The sequence below is a fragment of the Epinephelus lanceolatus genome, chromosome 20, assembly GCF_041903045.1.
Source record: "Epinephelus lanceolatus isolate andai-2023 chromosome 20, ASM4190304v1, whole genome shotgun sequence".
Taxonomy (NCBI): Eukaryota; Metazoa; Chordata; class Actinopteri; order Perciformes; family Serranidae; genus Epinephelus; species Epinephelus lanceolatus.
Window position 1 is genome coordinate 27,617,685 of NC_135753.1, and position 12,356 is coordinate 27,630,040.

A 12,356-nucleotide genomic window follows, 5' to 3' on the forward strand; every position below is an offset into this window, starting at 1 on the left:
GGCAGTGTGATCTAGGAATTTCAGAATCGTACTCCACTCTGCTTCTGTGAGGAGCCGTAGCATCCCAGCACTCAGTGAGTCTAAAATGCATTGTTTTGCTCTGACATACGGTGAGTAATTCACTCCAGATAGGTTCTGTCAAAACAGGTTTGCTGTGTAATTACCTGAAGTGCTTGAGTTTGATCAGATTCATTTGCAAAAGGTCAAAGCATCAGGCTTTGCTCCAGCTCCAAAGGGAATTATGATCAGAGTCGTTTTACTTCCAGTAAACAGAGTGATCTGTCAACCTTTTTAAAGAGTCCATCTCCCCAACAATAAAATACAACCTTCACACAAGTGTTTTTCATCCCTACCTTAAACTGAATTGGACTGAAAACAATACCAAATCTGGAAAAAGGCCACGCATCAAATTTGGTCATTTTTCTTATTTGGATTTTATTTGTCTGAGAGAAACACATTGACCTGAAGCCTGCTTCAGATCTCGTAAGTGGAAAATTTCTCCATAATAAATTACCAATGCTTACACGCTAAAAGGCTTTGTGGATCTGTCATATTCAAACATTTCATCATACAATGGCATCGCTACATGATGACACAGCTTAGGTCAAACCATTCCAGACCTGGTAACTGTAGCTCTTATTTTCTCTCCCCACAGAGCTTCTTAACTGGATTTACTGCAATGTGATACAGGAGCAAGTATTGAGTATGGAGATGGTGGTTTGTGGTGTGTGTGCGTGTGTGTGTGTGCCTGTGTGCGAGTGTATACATGTCACTGCGTTTGTGTTTGCTTGAGTGTATTTGTGCATGTGTTTCTGTGTGTACATGCACTTGTGCAAATGCAGACACACTAGCAGTGTGTTTGGGTAAGAGATCAGATGTTTGCCCGGTCCATCTCTGGGATGGCGGAGGAGCAGAGGACGCTGGGATATGCCCGGCCCGAGGGGATCCTCTTGTGTGCTGAATGGAATTGAGGAATGCCACCATAGACAAACACGCTGCGAGCTATGAAACAACCGCCGTACAACTGAAATCAACACTGTGCGTCCCTGCTATCCAACACAAAAGGGAAGTCAATCCAAGAAACTAAAGGAGAGAGGGAGAGGGAGAAAGAGAGGGAAAGAAAAGAAAAACAAACATTACAAGGGTGCCCCAGTATAGCCCAAAGGGGTTTCAATGTAATGTCACAGTAATGCTTAATATGGAGCACAGCATGTAATGAGTTGATGTAATAATAACACATGCATTTATTTATTTATTTTTTTGATTATTATTTAACAAGATCAATCCATAGTCTTACAAGACACATGTGTGGTCAAGCCCATATAACCACCATGCAACCTAGAACTCCATGTAATGTAGTTTGAAAATATTTATTCACATGCTATTAAGGTTCCAAAGGTAACCAACTTTGTAGAATACGTACCTCACTTACTTGTCTCCAACAACTGAGCTAACTGATACTAATTTTTTTAAGGACCATTTTAAAGTTGACAACATCAACATTTCAGATGGGTCCCTTTGTATTCTATTTACTACGCTAAAACAGTATGTGAGATTATTTAGTATGTCTGAAACTGTAGCATGAAACCAATAAAATTGCATCCTATTTCCAGTGAAATATTGTAGTATGCAAACAATGGACACTACACTAGCATAAATATCCCACAATGCAATGCAGTACCGATGACAATGTTCAAAACATCACACAGCAACTGAGCAGTTCTGTAACATCAATAAAAAATAAAAACGCCTAGAGGGGAATAACCTTATGAGATGTTGTGAAAGGGATACCATCACATATGGATGGCATACTACATATTTATTGCGCTTCGAAATGGGTTTTGGGCTCACTGTTAGCCATCCTAGTGGCATGGATCCAGGGATGTCGATCACTCAATCCACCACTTTCATTCAGACTGATTTGGATGCAATTTTGGTACACACTTAAACATTATACTGCCCGCTAAACATCAGCCAGTAGCATGCTGATCATAGCATTTAGCTAATTTAAGCATTATCCGACAACAAAGATGCCTGTGAGATAACGTTACACAATAAGTTTGCCTGCGGTTGCCATTTGCTAACAGCCAGTGGGGTGGCTGTGGCTCAGAGGGTAGAGCGTGTCGTCCATCAATCGGAAGATCAGCGGCTTGATCCCCGGCTCCTCCATTCTGCATGTTGAAGTATCCTTGGGCAAGATACTGGACCCCAAATTGCTCCCAATGGCTCTTCCACTGGTGTATGAGTAGCAGGTGGCACCTTGTATGGTAGCTTCGGCCACCAGTGTGTGACTGTGTGTGAATGGGTGGATGTGACATGTAGTTTAAAAGTGGGCAGACTAGAAATGCACTATACAAGTGCAGTCCATTTACCATTTACCAAAAATAATGTCACTCCTACAAACGTGAGGAATAAACAAAATTAAAGGGGATCATCATGCTTACAGATGCCGGCAGAGCTGAGGTTTGCACGGGTTATCATGGTGATGCGTTTCCAACAGGCAAGTGTCAGGGTAATTACAGCTCAGTGTGTCTGAAAATATACATACTACTGTTAATGTACACAAAAGTATGTTGAATAATCGTGCACATATCGGGTATGTAGTGCATAGTGGGCATTTTCAGACACAGCAAAGAAGTAAACAGGGACCAAACTGTTGCCCTAGTGACAAAATAGCATTAAAAGCGTCAATAATAGGTGATAGGAAAGCCTATCCAGGGGACATGCAAAGTTTGGTGGTACAGTCTATAAGCTCTTGAAAATAAAAAATATTAGTGAACTCCATACTCCCAATGCACTGTATGTAAAGAAAATGTTTATATATGAATATATGAGTTGGTCTGAACAAAAGCATCTGCTGATCAGAGAGTGAAAGTTGTACATGGGTATACTGTGTTATCCTTGGAAAAACCTTAAACACTTTTCAAGAGCAGCAGTTTGAGTTTCACAAGACCGGCCAACTTTCAACCACTTATCATAAACATCTCTGGTTCTCATCATATACTGTATTTATTCCTTCATTACATTTAATATTTGTAGACATCTTTCAAACCCTAAGCATGCTGAAGGCAACACTGTTGTTTGAATTGATTTGGAAAAAATTCCTGATGAATGGTTAATCTATCAGGTTTCTAGTCTTCTGTGGATGATAAAAGGGCCCAAGCACTCAGAAAGTCCAAGGATGATTCCGCAAAGATGCTGCATGCTACTAAGTACGGCTTATGGACTTGTTGCATTAGTAAAAAGCAGATGCAGCATTAGATGACAGCACTGGAGGATCTCTCTGGTTTGGGGTCTTCTTCCATGTTGTTTGTCATGTTGCTTTTTGTAGAACACCCACAATTCAAAAAGCTTTTTGCTCAGCAAGGGGTTTATGAGGTGAAGAAGCTTTTCCTTTTCCACATTCAGACACATAGCATTACCATACCCATGTGGATCCGCAACATTGGCTGACAATTGTCACTCATGTACTTTCTAATAATTTGGGCATGCTTGGTGGGATATTAAGCAGGCTTACGGGCATGTGAGACGAAACGATTTGAACTCGTGTTGTGATAGAGGGCTTGCATGTGTGCGGGAATGTAATTGATTTATTTATTTTATGACAAGGATGCAAACCAAATGGTGAGATTTGCTACTGTAATGCGGCTTCGGAGAGATACAGGGAGTCATTGTGAGATGAAGGTGGGGGGAAGGTAGCTTCTCGTATGTGGCGGGTCCTCGCAATCCTTCCAAACCTTCCAAGAACGTTGATAAGCAGATCCCTGAAATGAAATCTTCCCCAGCACCCGGCTGGATCTGCCCCTAATCGTTTTATTTACAGTCACTATAAAAGACGCCTCCCTTTTAATGGCGCTGTGAAATAATAGGCAGCCGAGGAACAATCGGTACAGTCCTAAGCGCATTCCCCCCTTCCATTTTCACATTAGGCTAATCGAGGCGAGGGGAAGGATATAAAGACATCAGTTGGATGAAATGAGTGTAATTGGAGAATAATGTAGTTAGTTTGCTCTAATCTTCTGCATAATATTAAAATGTTCTCAATGCACCCCAGCTGCAAGCAATCACCCCGCTCTGAGGGGAAACCTGGGCGACGATGTTTGGAGTGTGGAAGGATTGTGTGAGTGTGAGATTGAGGAAAAGATATATGAGAGAGCAGGACGAAGAAAACGGGAGAAACAACTGCAAGCTTCAGTACGAAGTCCAAGAAAGTGTCTATGAAGGCCTTCGCCTGGATAAACTGAGCCTTCCTCTATCTTTTTTCCTGTCATGGAAAAGCAGTCCTTGCACCCTGCTGACGGCTAGCTAATTTGTACTGGGGGCTTGTTGGTTGCCAAGACTGGTTATGGTGTTGTTGAAATCAGGAACAGTAGGGACCAAAACTGTCAGCATGGGTTTCAGAGGTTCATTTTCTCCATGCTGAGTACAGCCTGGTACAGCCTGACTGTTTTTTTGCTGCCAAAAAGCATCCTACAGTACACAAGCTTATGATGGAGCCACAATGTTTTGAACGCTCAGATGCATTTCGAGAAGTTTTCTCCGTGACTGGGGTAGAATAACTTGCTTTGTGTACACAGAGAGCCATTATTTGAAATGATTAAAGATCTCTCATCGAGATGTGAAAACATCTTCGGCTACATCTATTCAATTTGTGCAGCTTTAATGGCCTTGAGACTGGAAATTGAGAGGTCATCAGTCACTCGGTTCAATATGGTCTCCTATACCTCTTTACTTTTAAAAAATGACTGCTTCCTCAAACGCCTCCAACGCAGAGCCAAAGAGGCCAAATGAAGTTTTGATCATCCCTCTCTATACAATTAGGACTGTGGGGAAGTTGTAGTGTGAGCAGTCACAGCAGTAGCCTCACAGTGGAATTAAGGGTGAGGTTTATTAGTCCCCCTTTGGCTTAGCCTTGTCTGTGATTTCAAGGCAAAAAAAAAAAAAAAAAAAAAACTCGCTCTGAGGCGGCTCTTTAACTGGTGTTATTGTGCAAGAAAATTGTCATTAGACAGTGGAACAAATAACCTCGAAACGTCATGGGTGTCTTCGCTAGGGATCTAAAACAACAACAAAGAATTAATCAAATTAAAAGGAAGCCTTGTTATGCGATTTCAATTTAATTTCCACAACCAAGCCCTCTATTTAGTGTTTGACAAAACCTAAAAAAAGGGCAAGTCACAGTTTAGGGGCTCAGTAACAGTTTTATATTAGTGAAGAATTATCAATCCTTTAAGCTAATTTGGATAAGTTGGGGAGCCATAAAGTGGGCTATGAAAATGGAGTAGCCTATTTGTTAAGCTCCCACCCCCTTCCACACTCTTTTTATGCCACCGGGGCACTAATGCACTTTTGTTTTCCCTTGTTGATCATCTGCCATTTAAGGCACATTAAATCCTGCAAATTAATATAAATCTATGAAAGCTATTAGTGATTTCCAGCCTGTATTAGGCACCCACACAGGCCTGCCTACGAGGCCTTCAGTAGGTCCTAAATAATTATCACAAAGCCCTGTCATCAACTCATTGAAAATGCACTTTGGTGGATTTTTTTTACAGCGTTGTTTTAGAGATACTGTCATTTTTAAAACTCCCCCAATCCCTCATTTCTCCCTTGCCTCTCCTATTGTCCCTTCTACTCTCTTTTTGTTCATCTTGAGACCTTCCTCTGCAGCCTCTTGTTTCTCCCAAATCCTCTCCTCTCCTCTGTTCCTCATAGCCAAGCAGTTTAGGCAAGTGCCATATGCCCTGATTAAAGCTAGCGGCAGGCCAAGGAGCACAGGGAGGCTGTTTTGTCATTAGCCCCTCGCGCGGCTGAGGTGGAAACTCATTTAGCCCCATGCTGGACCTTCATTATGATAGACTTGTATCAGATGGCATCTCTGGCTGGGATCTCTGGCTCCTGGCTAACGGATGGGGAGATGCTGTGGCTTCGGCCCCTCTCCAGCCCCAGCAGGGAAAGAGAAAGGCTTTAAATGGGGATAGGGCTGGAGGAGAATAGTTGCGGCTGGGTAATGGGAAGCGAATGGGGATGAAGGCAGGGAGGAACGGCTCAGAGTGGTGCAGGGGGAGAGGAACAGGTCGAGCCTGAGGTTAAAGGTTAGGGGTCCTTGAGGTGGGCCTGGAAAGGTATGCAGAGTAGAGGGTTGAGACAGGAAGGAAAAAAAGGTTGTTGTTGTTTTCACTCTACAGTAACAGCTGCATTCATTTTTGGGTACTTCTAATATTGCAGGTGACTACAGGGTGAGATGCTTTAATGAAGAGGATTGTAAACAGATTAGGTTAGAGGAGAGACATGAAGTCGGGTCTGTGGGTCAAAAACTGGAAGAACACACATCGGGCTGCCTGCAAGGTGATGTCACTCGTTATTAATTAACATGCAAGGTAATCATTGCTGCCATTTTATGGTCTACTGACAACAGAAACAGTAGCTTAGAATAACTAAAGTTTGATGAGACACCGAGAACATGAACTGAAAATACATGTTTGCCAAATCTCGCCTTAACAAAATATGTTGTGTTCAGTTTTGCATGGTGCCCCCACCTCCTAATGATCACTGGTCAGTCAGTGTGTCCATTACACTCATCTGTTTTCAGTTGTGTCTGTTCTTATAGGTGGATCTATCCTGTTTCTGTTCAGCCACAGTGGATACGAGCTGGTTCTTCTTCTATTTTGTCACAGAGATAGTAAAAAAAACATATTTATAGTTATATAGTCTTCAGTGCGTTTCCTACGTAGACTTATAGACGTCTTAGATTTGATTTATTACTTCCGTGCTGCACTTCTGTATAAACGTACGGTGAAGAGAATTGGCATTTGGATGGGAAAAGGCTGGAGGAGAGATGTGAGTCTGGGGGGTCTTGAGAGGCTAAGGCTGGGTCTGCAGGAGAGGAATATGAGGGGATGGGGCTGGAGGGAGCTGAGGCTGTATGTGGAGAATAGATACAGGCCTGAGGGTCCTTCAGGGTTACTAACATGGCTTGGTGTGAAGACAGAGAGGTATGGGGCGGGAAGAGCAGAGGAAGACAGCTGGGCCTGGAGGAGAAGGCAGTTGATGGGGCTCTGGTCTTGAAATGGGGCCGTGGAAAGGATCTGGGTCTTGCTCAGCCTGGTGCCTCTCTGGCAGATGCTGCAGCAGACTGGATGAGGGGACCACCACTGACAGACTGCTGGCGGGTAGAGCTGTGTGTTCCTGGTAGACCGAAACCACCTCTCTGTCTGGCTGTCTCTCCCTGCCTTAGTCTCCCTGAGTCCCCCTCCCTCCCTCTATCTTTCTCTGTCTCCAGTTCTTCCTCTTTCTCCTCCTTTTCATTGTACCATCACTGCTTACAGCTGCACCTCCTGCACACGAATCCACATACAAACACACACAGCAAAAACATGCTTGCTGCTGACACACACAAAAAGCTGTGCACACAGTGCGTACACGGAGTACAAAAATTATCAGCTTCAAATGTTCCAAAGCAAATGGCTGAAACAAATTTCTCCCTATTTGCTGACAGTTGTGCTACCTCCTGTAATAAAAAGTCAATGAACCAAGGGCAGTCAATATATTTCAATAACAAAGACCGAGAGATTTGTCATTTTCCCACTCTCTGCTTTTTTTTGATGAAAACATGCCTTTCTTCTTTAGCATGAGAAGAACGGGGGGCGGTGGGAGAGCCGCACACAAATACAGTCACACTGTCTCTTAAAAAAAAAGAGAGAAATCTAGGGGAAAAAAATGCCTGCACCCCCCACCAAACACAACCTGAAGAGAAGGCATCTGACTGTGACAAAACCAAATACGCTCTGTAATAGAATTTTCCGTCTCTGCAAAACTGATAAGGAAGAGAAAACATAACAACAGCGAGTGGCACATATCTGAAGGAGGTGATTTCAAAGAACAACGCCAAGGCACTCCAGATGCCTCCTCTCGCTGAGTTCTTACATAAATATGCCGTTAAGCAATATGATGTATTATTATTACCTGAAAACATGCTATGAGCCCGGGTAGGCAGCATATGAGCCAAGCGCCTTAGCTCCCCAAAGGAGATTGTCTCGACACCACATATCAGCTTGTGCTATTGGATTCCCTGACTTTTAACTGGGTTAACCCACTTCCTGGTGAATACAAATTCAATTTTAACTGCCGCAGTTTTTTATTTGCCATCCATGCCCCTCACCCCCCTCCCCCACTTTCCCTTTTCACTTGCCTTGCTCTCAATAGACTGGAATAACCACGTAGAAACAATTTTCCTCTATTGAGTATACACAAGCTATAAAATTAAAATGAAGTGCTATTACATGTGTGCAAAGGGGGGAAGGGGGTGGGGGTTGGACCTGGAAATCTCCTCAGCAAGAGAGAATGATCCCTCTAGTTTATCTTATCCCTTCCATCTATCTATCTCTGCCCATAGCTCTCGTTCTCCCCCATCTCCTACCATCCCTGGTGGTAGATGTTGACGTTCTTACATGCTCTGTTTCCTGGTTCTGGATGGAGCGGCCATTTGTAATGGATACGCACTCACCTTTAACCACACTGTAAAACATACGGCTCCTGGGGGATTCTTTTTTTTATGCTTTAACAAAATGCAGTTTTCAAAGTTTACTTCACGATGATACAGAAAATGTTCCCTTCTTTATGTTGCAAAATACAAAGCAAAGTATGTGACCATAATAAAACCTGATCAATTAATTAACTTAACAAAGTAGAAGTATTTCCGATTCTTTAGTTACCTACTTTTCTGTGATTATTAAGCAAAAATCATAATAAGCTTTTGTTGTGATACTGAGAATAAACTTTGTTTTATTGTACGTACTGAATATATGTTTATGTATGTATAATATATTTAATTGCTTAATATAAAACATGACATAGTACCTTCATATCCTATAAAACTTTGATTTTTATGGAAAAAATATAGTTTAGAACCTGAAAATAAAGATTTTAAGTTGATCTCCAACTCTTTAAAGCTTCCCCAAAGACACCTCTACGACAACTGCTAACAAGACACTTAAAGGGTCCTCGAGGTTCCTCCAGGCACCTGATAAGGCACACTGAGTGTTCTCCAAGCACTACCAGTTTCCTTTTTTAACAGTGCAGGCCTTTCTTCCAAGGCCTGTGCGACTGTCTTCTCAAGGGGCTAATGGCTTTCCTCAAGCAAAGGGAGGGAGAGCAGGGCCTAAACAAAGCCAGATGAGGGAGTCAGGAAGCCTTTCAGGACTTCATTAGGTCTTCTCTCCGAGAGGGGAGGTTAAGAGCCCAGCAAGCTGGTACTGTTTAGCTGCTTAACGTCAACAGGAATGCTCACGCAGCTGCCCCGTAGACCCACCGACGAACACACACACACAAGACACAGCAACTTGAGGCAAACACACATATGCAGATGTGCGCGCTCAGTCTCACAACATAGTACATGTAGACAGACAGACGACCACAGATACACAAACACGCGCATGCATGGACCCCATGTAGCCCCTGGTTCAGACAACACACGACACTAAACACTGGCTGGTTAGCATGAGAAAAAGGCCACACAGGGACTCAAACAGTCTCTCCCCTTGGTACAATCACACTGTTGCTACGGGCACCAACCGCACACATGCACACACACACACACACACACACACACACACTGCGTATGGACATTAGACCTTTCTTCCTTTTTGAAGCACAATAACATGTTTATTTAATTGAACTGATATTCTACTTAGTTTTGCTGATGTTATGCTCCACAGACTATGGACAAGGAAATCACAGTATCTGACTTTTTTTTATTTATAAGTTGCACAATTTATCCATTAAACTATTACTGCACCACTGGGGCAAGATCACCGTGTGTACAGATGCAAAATCTTCCATTTTCATGAAGTGATGTTGAAGTATCGGTAATATAGTCTTTATTAAAGTTATTAATCAGAGACACCTGAAAGTTTTGCAACGATCAGAAAAGTACTATAGCACATTTAAAATGACTAGAATCTTCTGGTAATATAGTAGTAGCAGATAATCGCTGCTGTTCAAATTAAAATCAGCAACCATATAATTTTTACATACAATATTTAATTCCTCTCTGATTGGCACAGACTGCCCTTAAATCCTGTCAGTGGAAGATCACGAGTTCCTGCACAGAAATATATATGGAAAAGTGAAGCACTCCTAAAACTGCTAAAAATGAAAATAAATATTGTTGGTTGAGATGTCCCTTGCACTTGTTTCCTGACACTTATGACTATTGCAAGACCCTTTTTCCTAACAGGCAAATGTTCTCACTCTGATGCTTAAAAATCACACAAAAACGCCCAAATACACACATTTGGCAGGTTGTCCAAGCATCTGACCAAAAGGCCTGTGCTGAAGCCCTGTATCTAAGCATGCATGGATCAGTTTTATGCAGAGAAACTCTGTGTGTGTGTGTCTTTATATGTGTGTGTGTGCTTTCACAGGTATTGTGTTGCAACTGGTCGCCTGCCCCTGAAACACTGAGCATGCTACCAACCCCTTCCCAGTAAATCCTGAAAGGAAAGAGAGGAGAAAAGGCCAGATGATTAGATGGATATCATGGCTTTCGACACGTGTAGCTGAGACTTGATGAGTAAGGTAGAGAGGAGTGTATTTGTGTGTGTTTGTGTGTGCGTGAAGGTGAAGGAGGGAGGGGTGAAAGGGAAGCTGATGAATATCAAATGAACAGAGAAGAGGTCTGTAAGTTGAGCCTTGCATCTTTTCGCCTGCTTTGTGTGTATGTATATGTGTGTGTTTCAGTGTGTGTGTGTGTGTGTAAGGGCAGGGGTGGGGGTGTTTTGTTGTTCTCTCAGAGTGAATAGAATGGGAGTTGATGACAGTGTGTGTAAGACGAGGGAAGAGGTGTGCGCGTAGGTGTGTGTGTGTGTGTGTGTGTGTGTGTAAGTGTGTGAGGGCTGTGTTCAAGCACCACCTAGTGCTCAAGTGTGGCACCTCACCTGTGAAGTAAAGCACAACACCTCCACTGCTACAACCAGGAGGTAAAGCTTGAAACAGTCTTATCAAATTACACATTAATTCTGAGGATAAATATGTTTGATATTTAGACCCAGTTCATTTAGAAATGTCTGAACTGCGAACTAAATATTATATTGTGGTGATAATACTGAAATAAAGGAATAATATTTTAGCTTTAAATGTAATCTCTCAGAGCTTTAAGTGTTGCAAAGATACTGTAGGCATCAGTATAATGATGCAACTGGATAAATAATGCACACGTGTAAAATATCTAATATGGTAATATTAAATGGTGATTTATTTTTGTAATGTTAAAAACTCCTCCATATCACCATAATGTTATTGAAATATTAATGATGTGACATGGCCCCTGGAGAGGAAAATACTACAGAAATTGCTCCCACATAACACCTTCTGACTATTGTAAGATTTAGAGGCTATTGTGAGACGGAGATAATGTCACAGTCGATTTCTCACTCATCTGACAATCACCACCAGCCACCAGATAAGAGGCACGAGGAGAGCCCGGGATAATTATGGCACACATGGCTTAGCAAACTTTCCCCCCTCAATCCCGCCCGCTCATTTCAATGTGCCCTTGAATACAGTATACTGTCAACACACATCCATCGCAGTCGGCTTACTCTAACTTAGCACCACAGCCCCATCAAGCCCTTCCAAACAGGCTGGTGACAGTGATGTGAGGCTGTCGTGCTGGATCAAGGTAATTCAGTCTGAGCCCCCCGCCCCACCCCGCCACCCCCCCGCCACCCCCCCCCCGGCCTCCCCACCCTCCACCCCTGTTGTCAGTCGAGCACGCCGTGACCCTCGGGCCTTCAGATTCAGCTCCCCAGACCTGTTTATTTTTATCACAACAATGAAAATTAGCATGATGCTGAACGCCTATGCACACTGCACGCCTCCAAGGCTGTTTGCGTGTATATATATGTACGTGTGTGTGTGTGTGTGTGTGTGTGTGTGTTTGTGTGATTGTGTGTGTGTGTGTGTGTGTGTGTGTGTGTGTGTGTGTGGGCTGGAGTGACAGTGTCACCTTCTTATCACGGGGCCAATGTTGTGTAGACAGGGAGATTTAGCTGTGAGATTGAGGGGGCTCGGTGGTTACTACTGTGCACTCTGACAGGTAGCAGCAATACAAGGATTATCAAAACAAAGATTCCATAAAACTGTCAGGATGAGCGAAGTGTCCCATGGCACTTTTTGCAGGAGAAACGTCAAAATTACTGATCGCACGGTTTCTTTGTACCTTATCTCATTTGGTTTTAACGTCAAACTGATTTCATTCACATTCAGATATGCATCGTGGAGTTTATTCTGAAAAAGTTTACAGTTTGTATCCACAGATTTATTTTGACGGATGTGTCCACAGTAACTCTTGAAAA

General features: G+C 42.9%; 1 long non-coding RNA gene across 1 annotated transcript in view; it reads right to left on the reverse strand.

The window, feature by feature from the left end:
• Positions 1-455: 455 nt before the first annotated feature.
• The window catches only part of LOC144458972 (uncharacterized), a 58,579-nt gene continuing 46,678 nt past the window's right edge, over positions 456-12,356 (reverse strand). The window contains exon 3 of the long non-coding RNA XR_013488302.1: positions 456-1,083. This is a non-coding gene — a long non-coding RNA (uncharacterized LOC144458972). The remainder of the gene's footprint in view (positions 1,084-12,356) is intronic.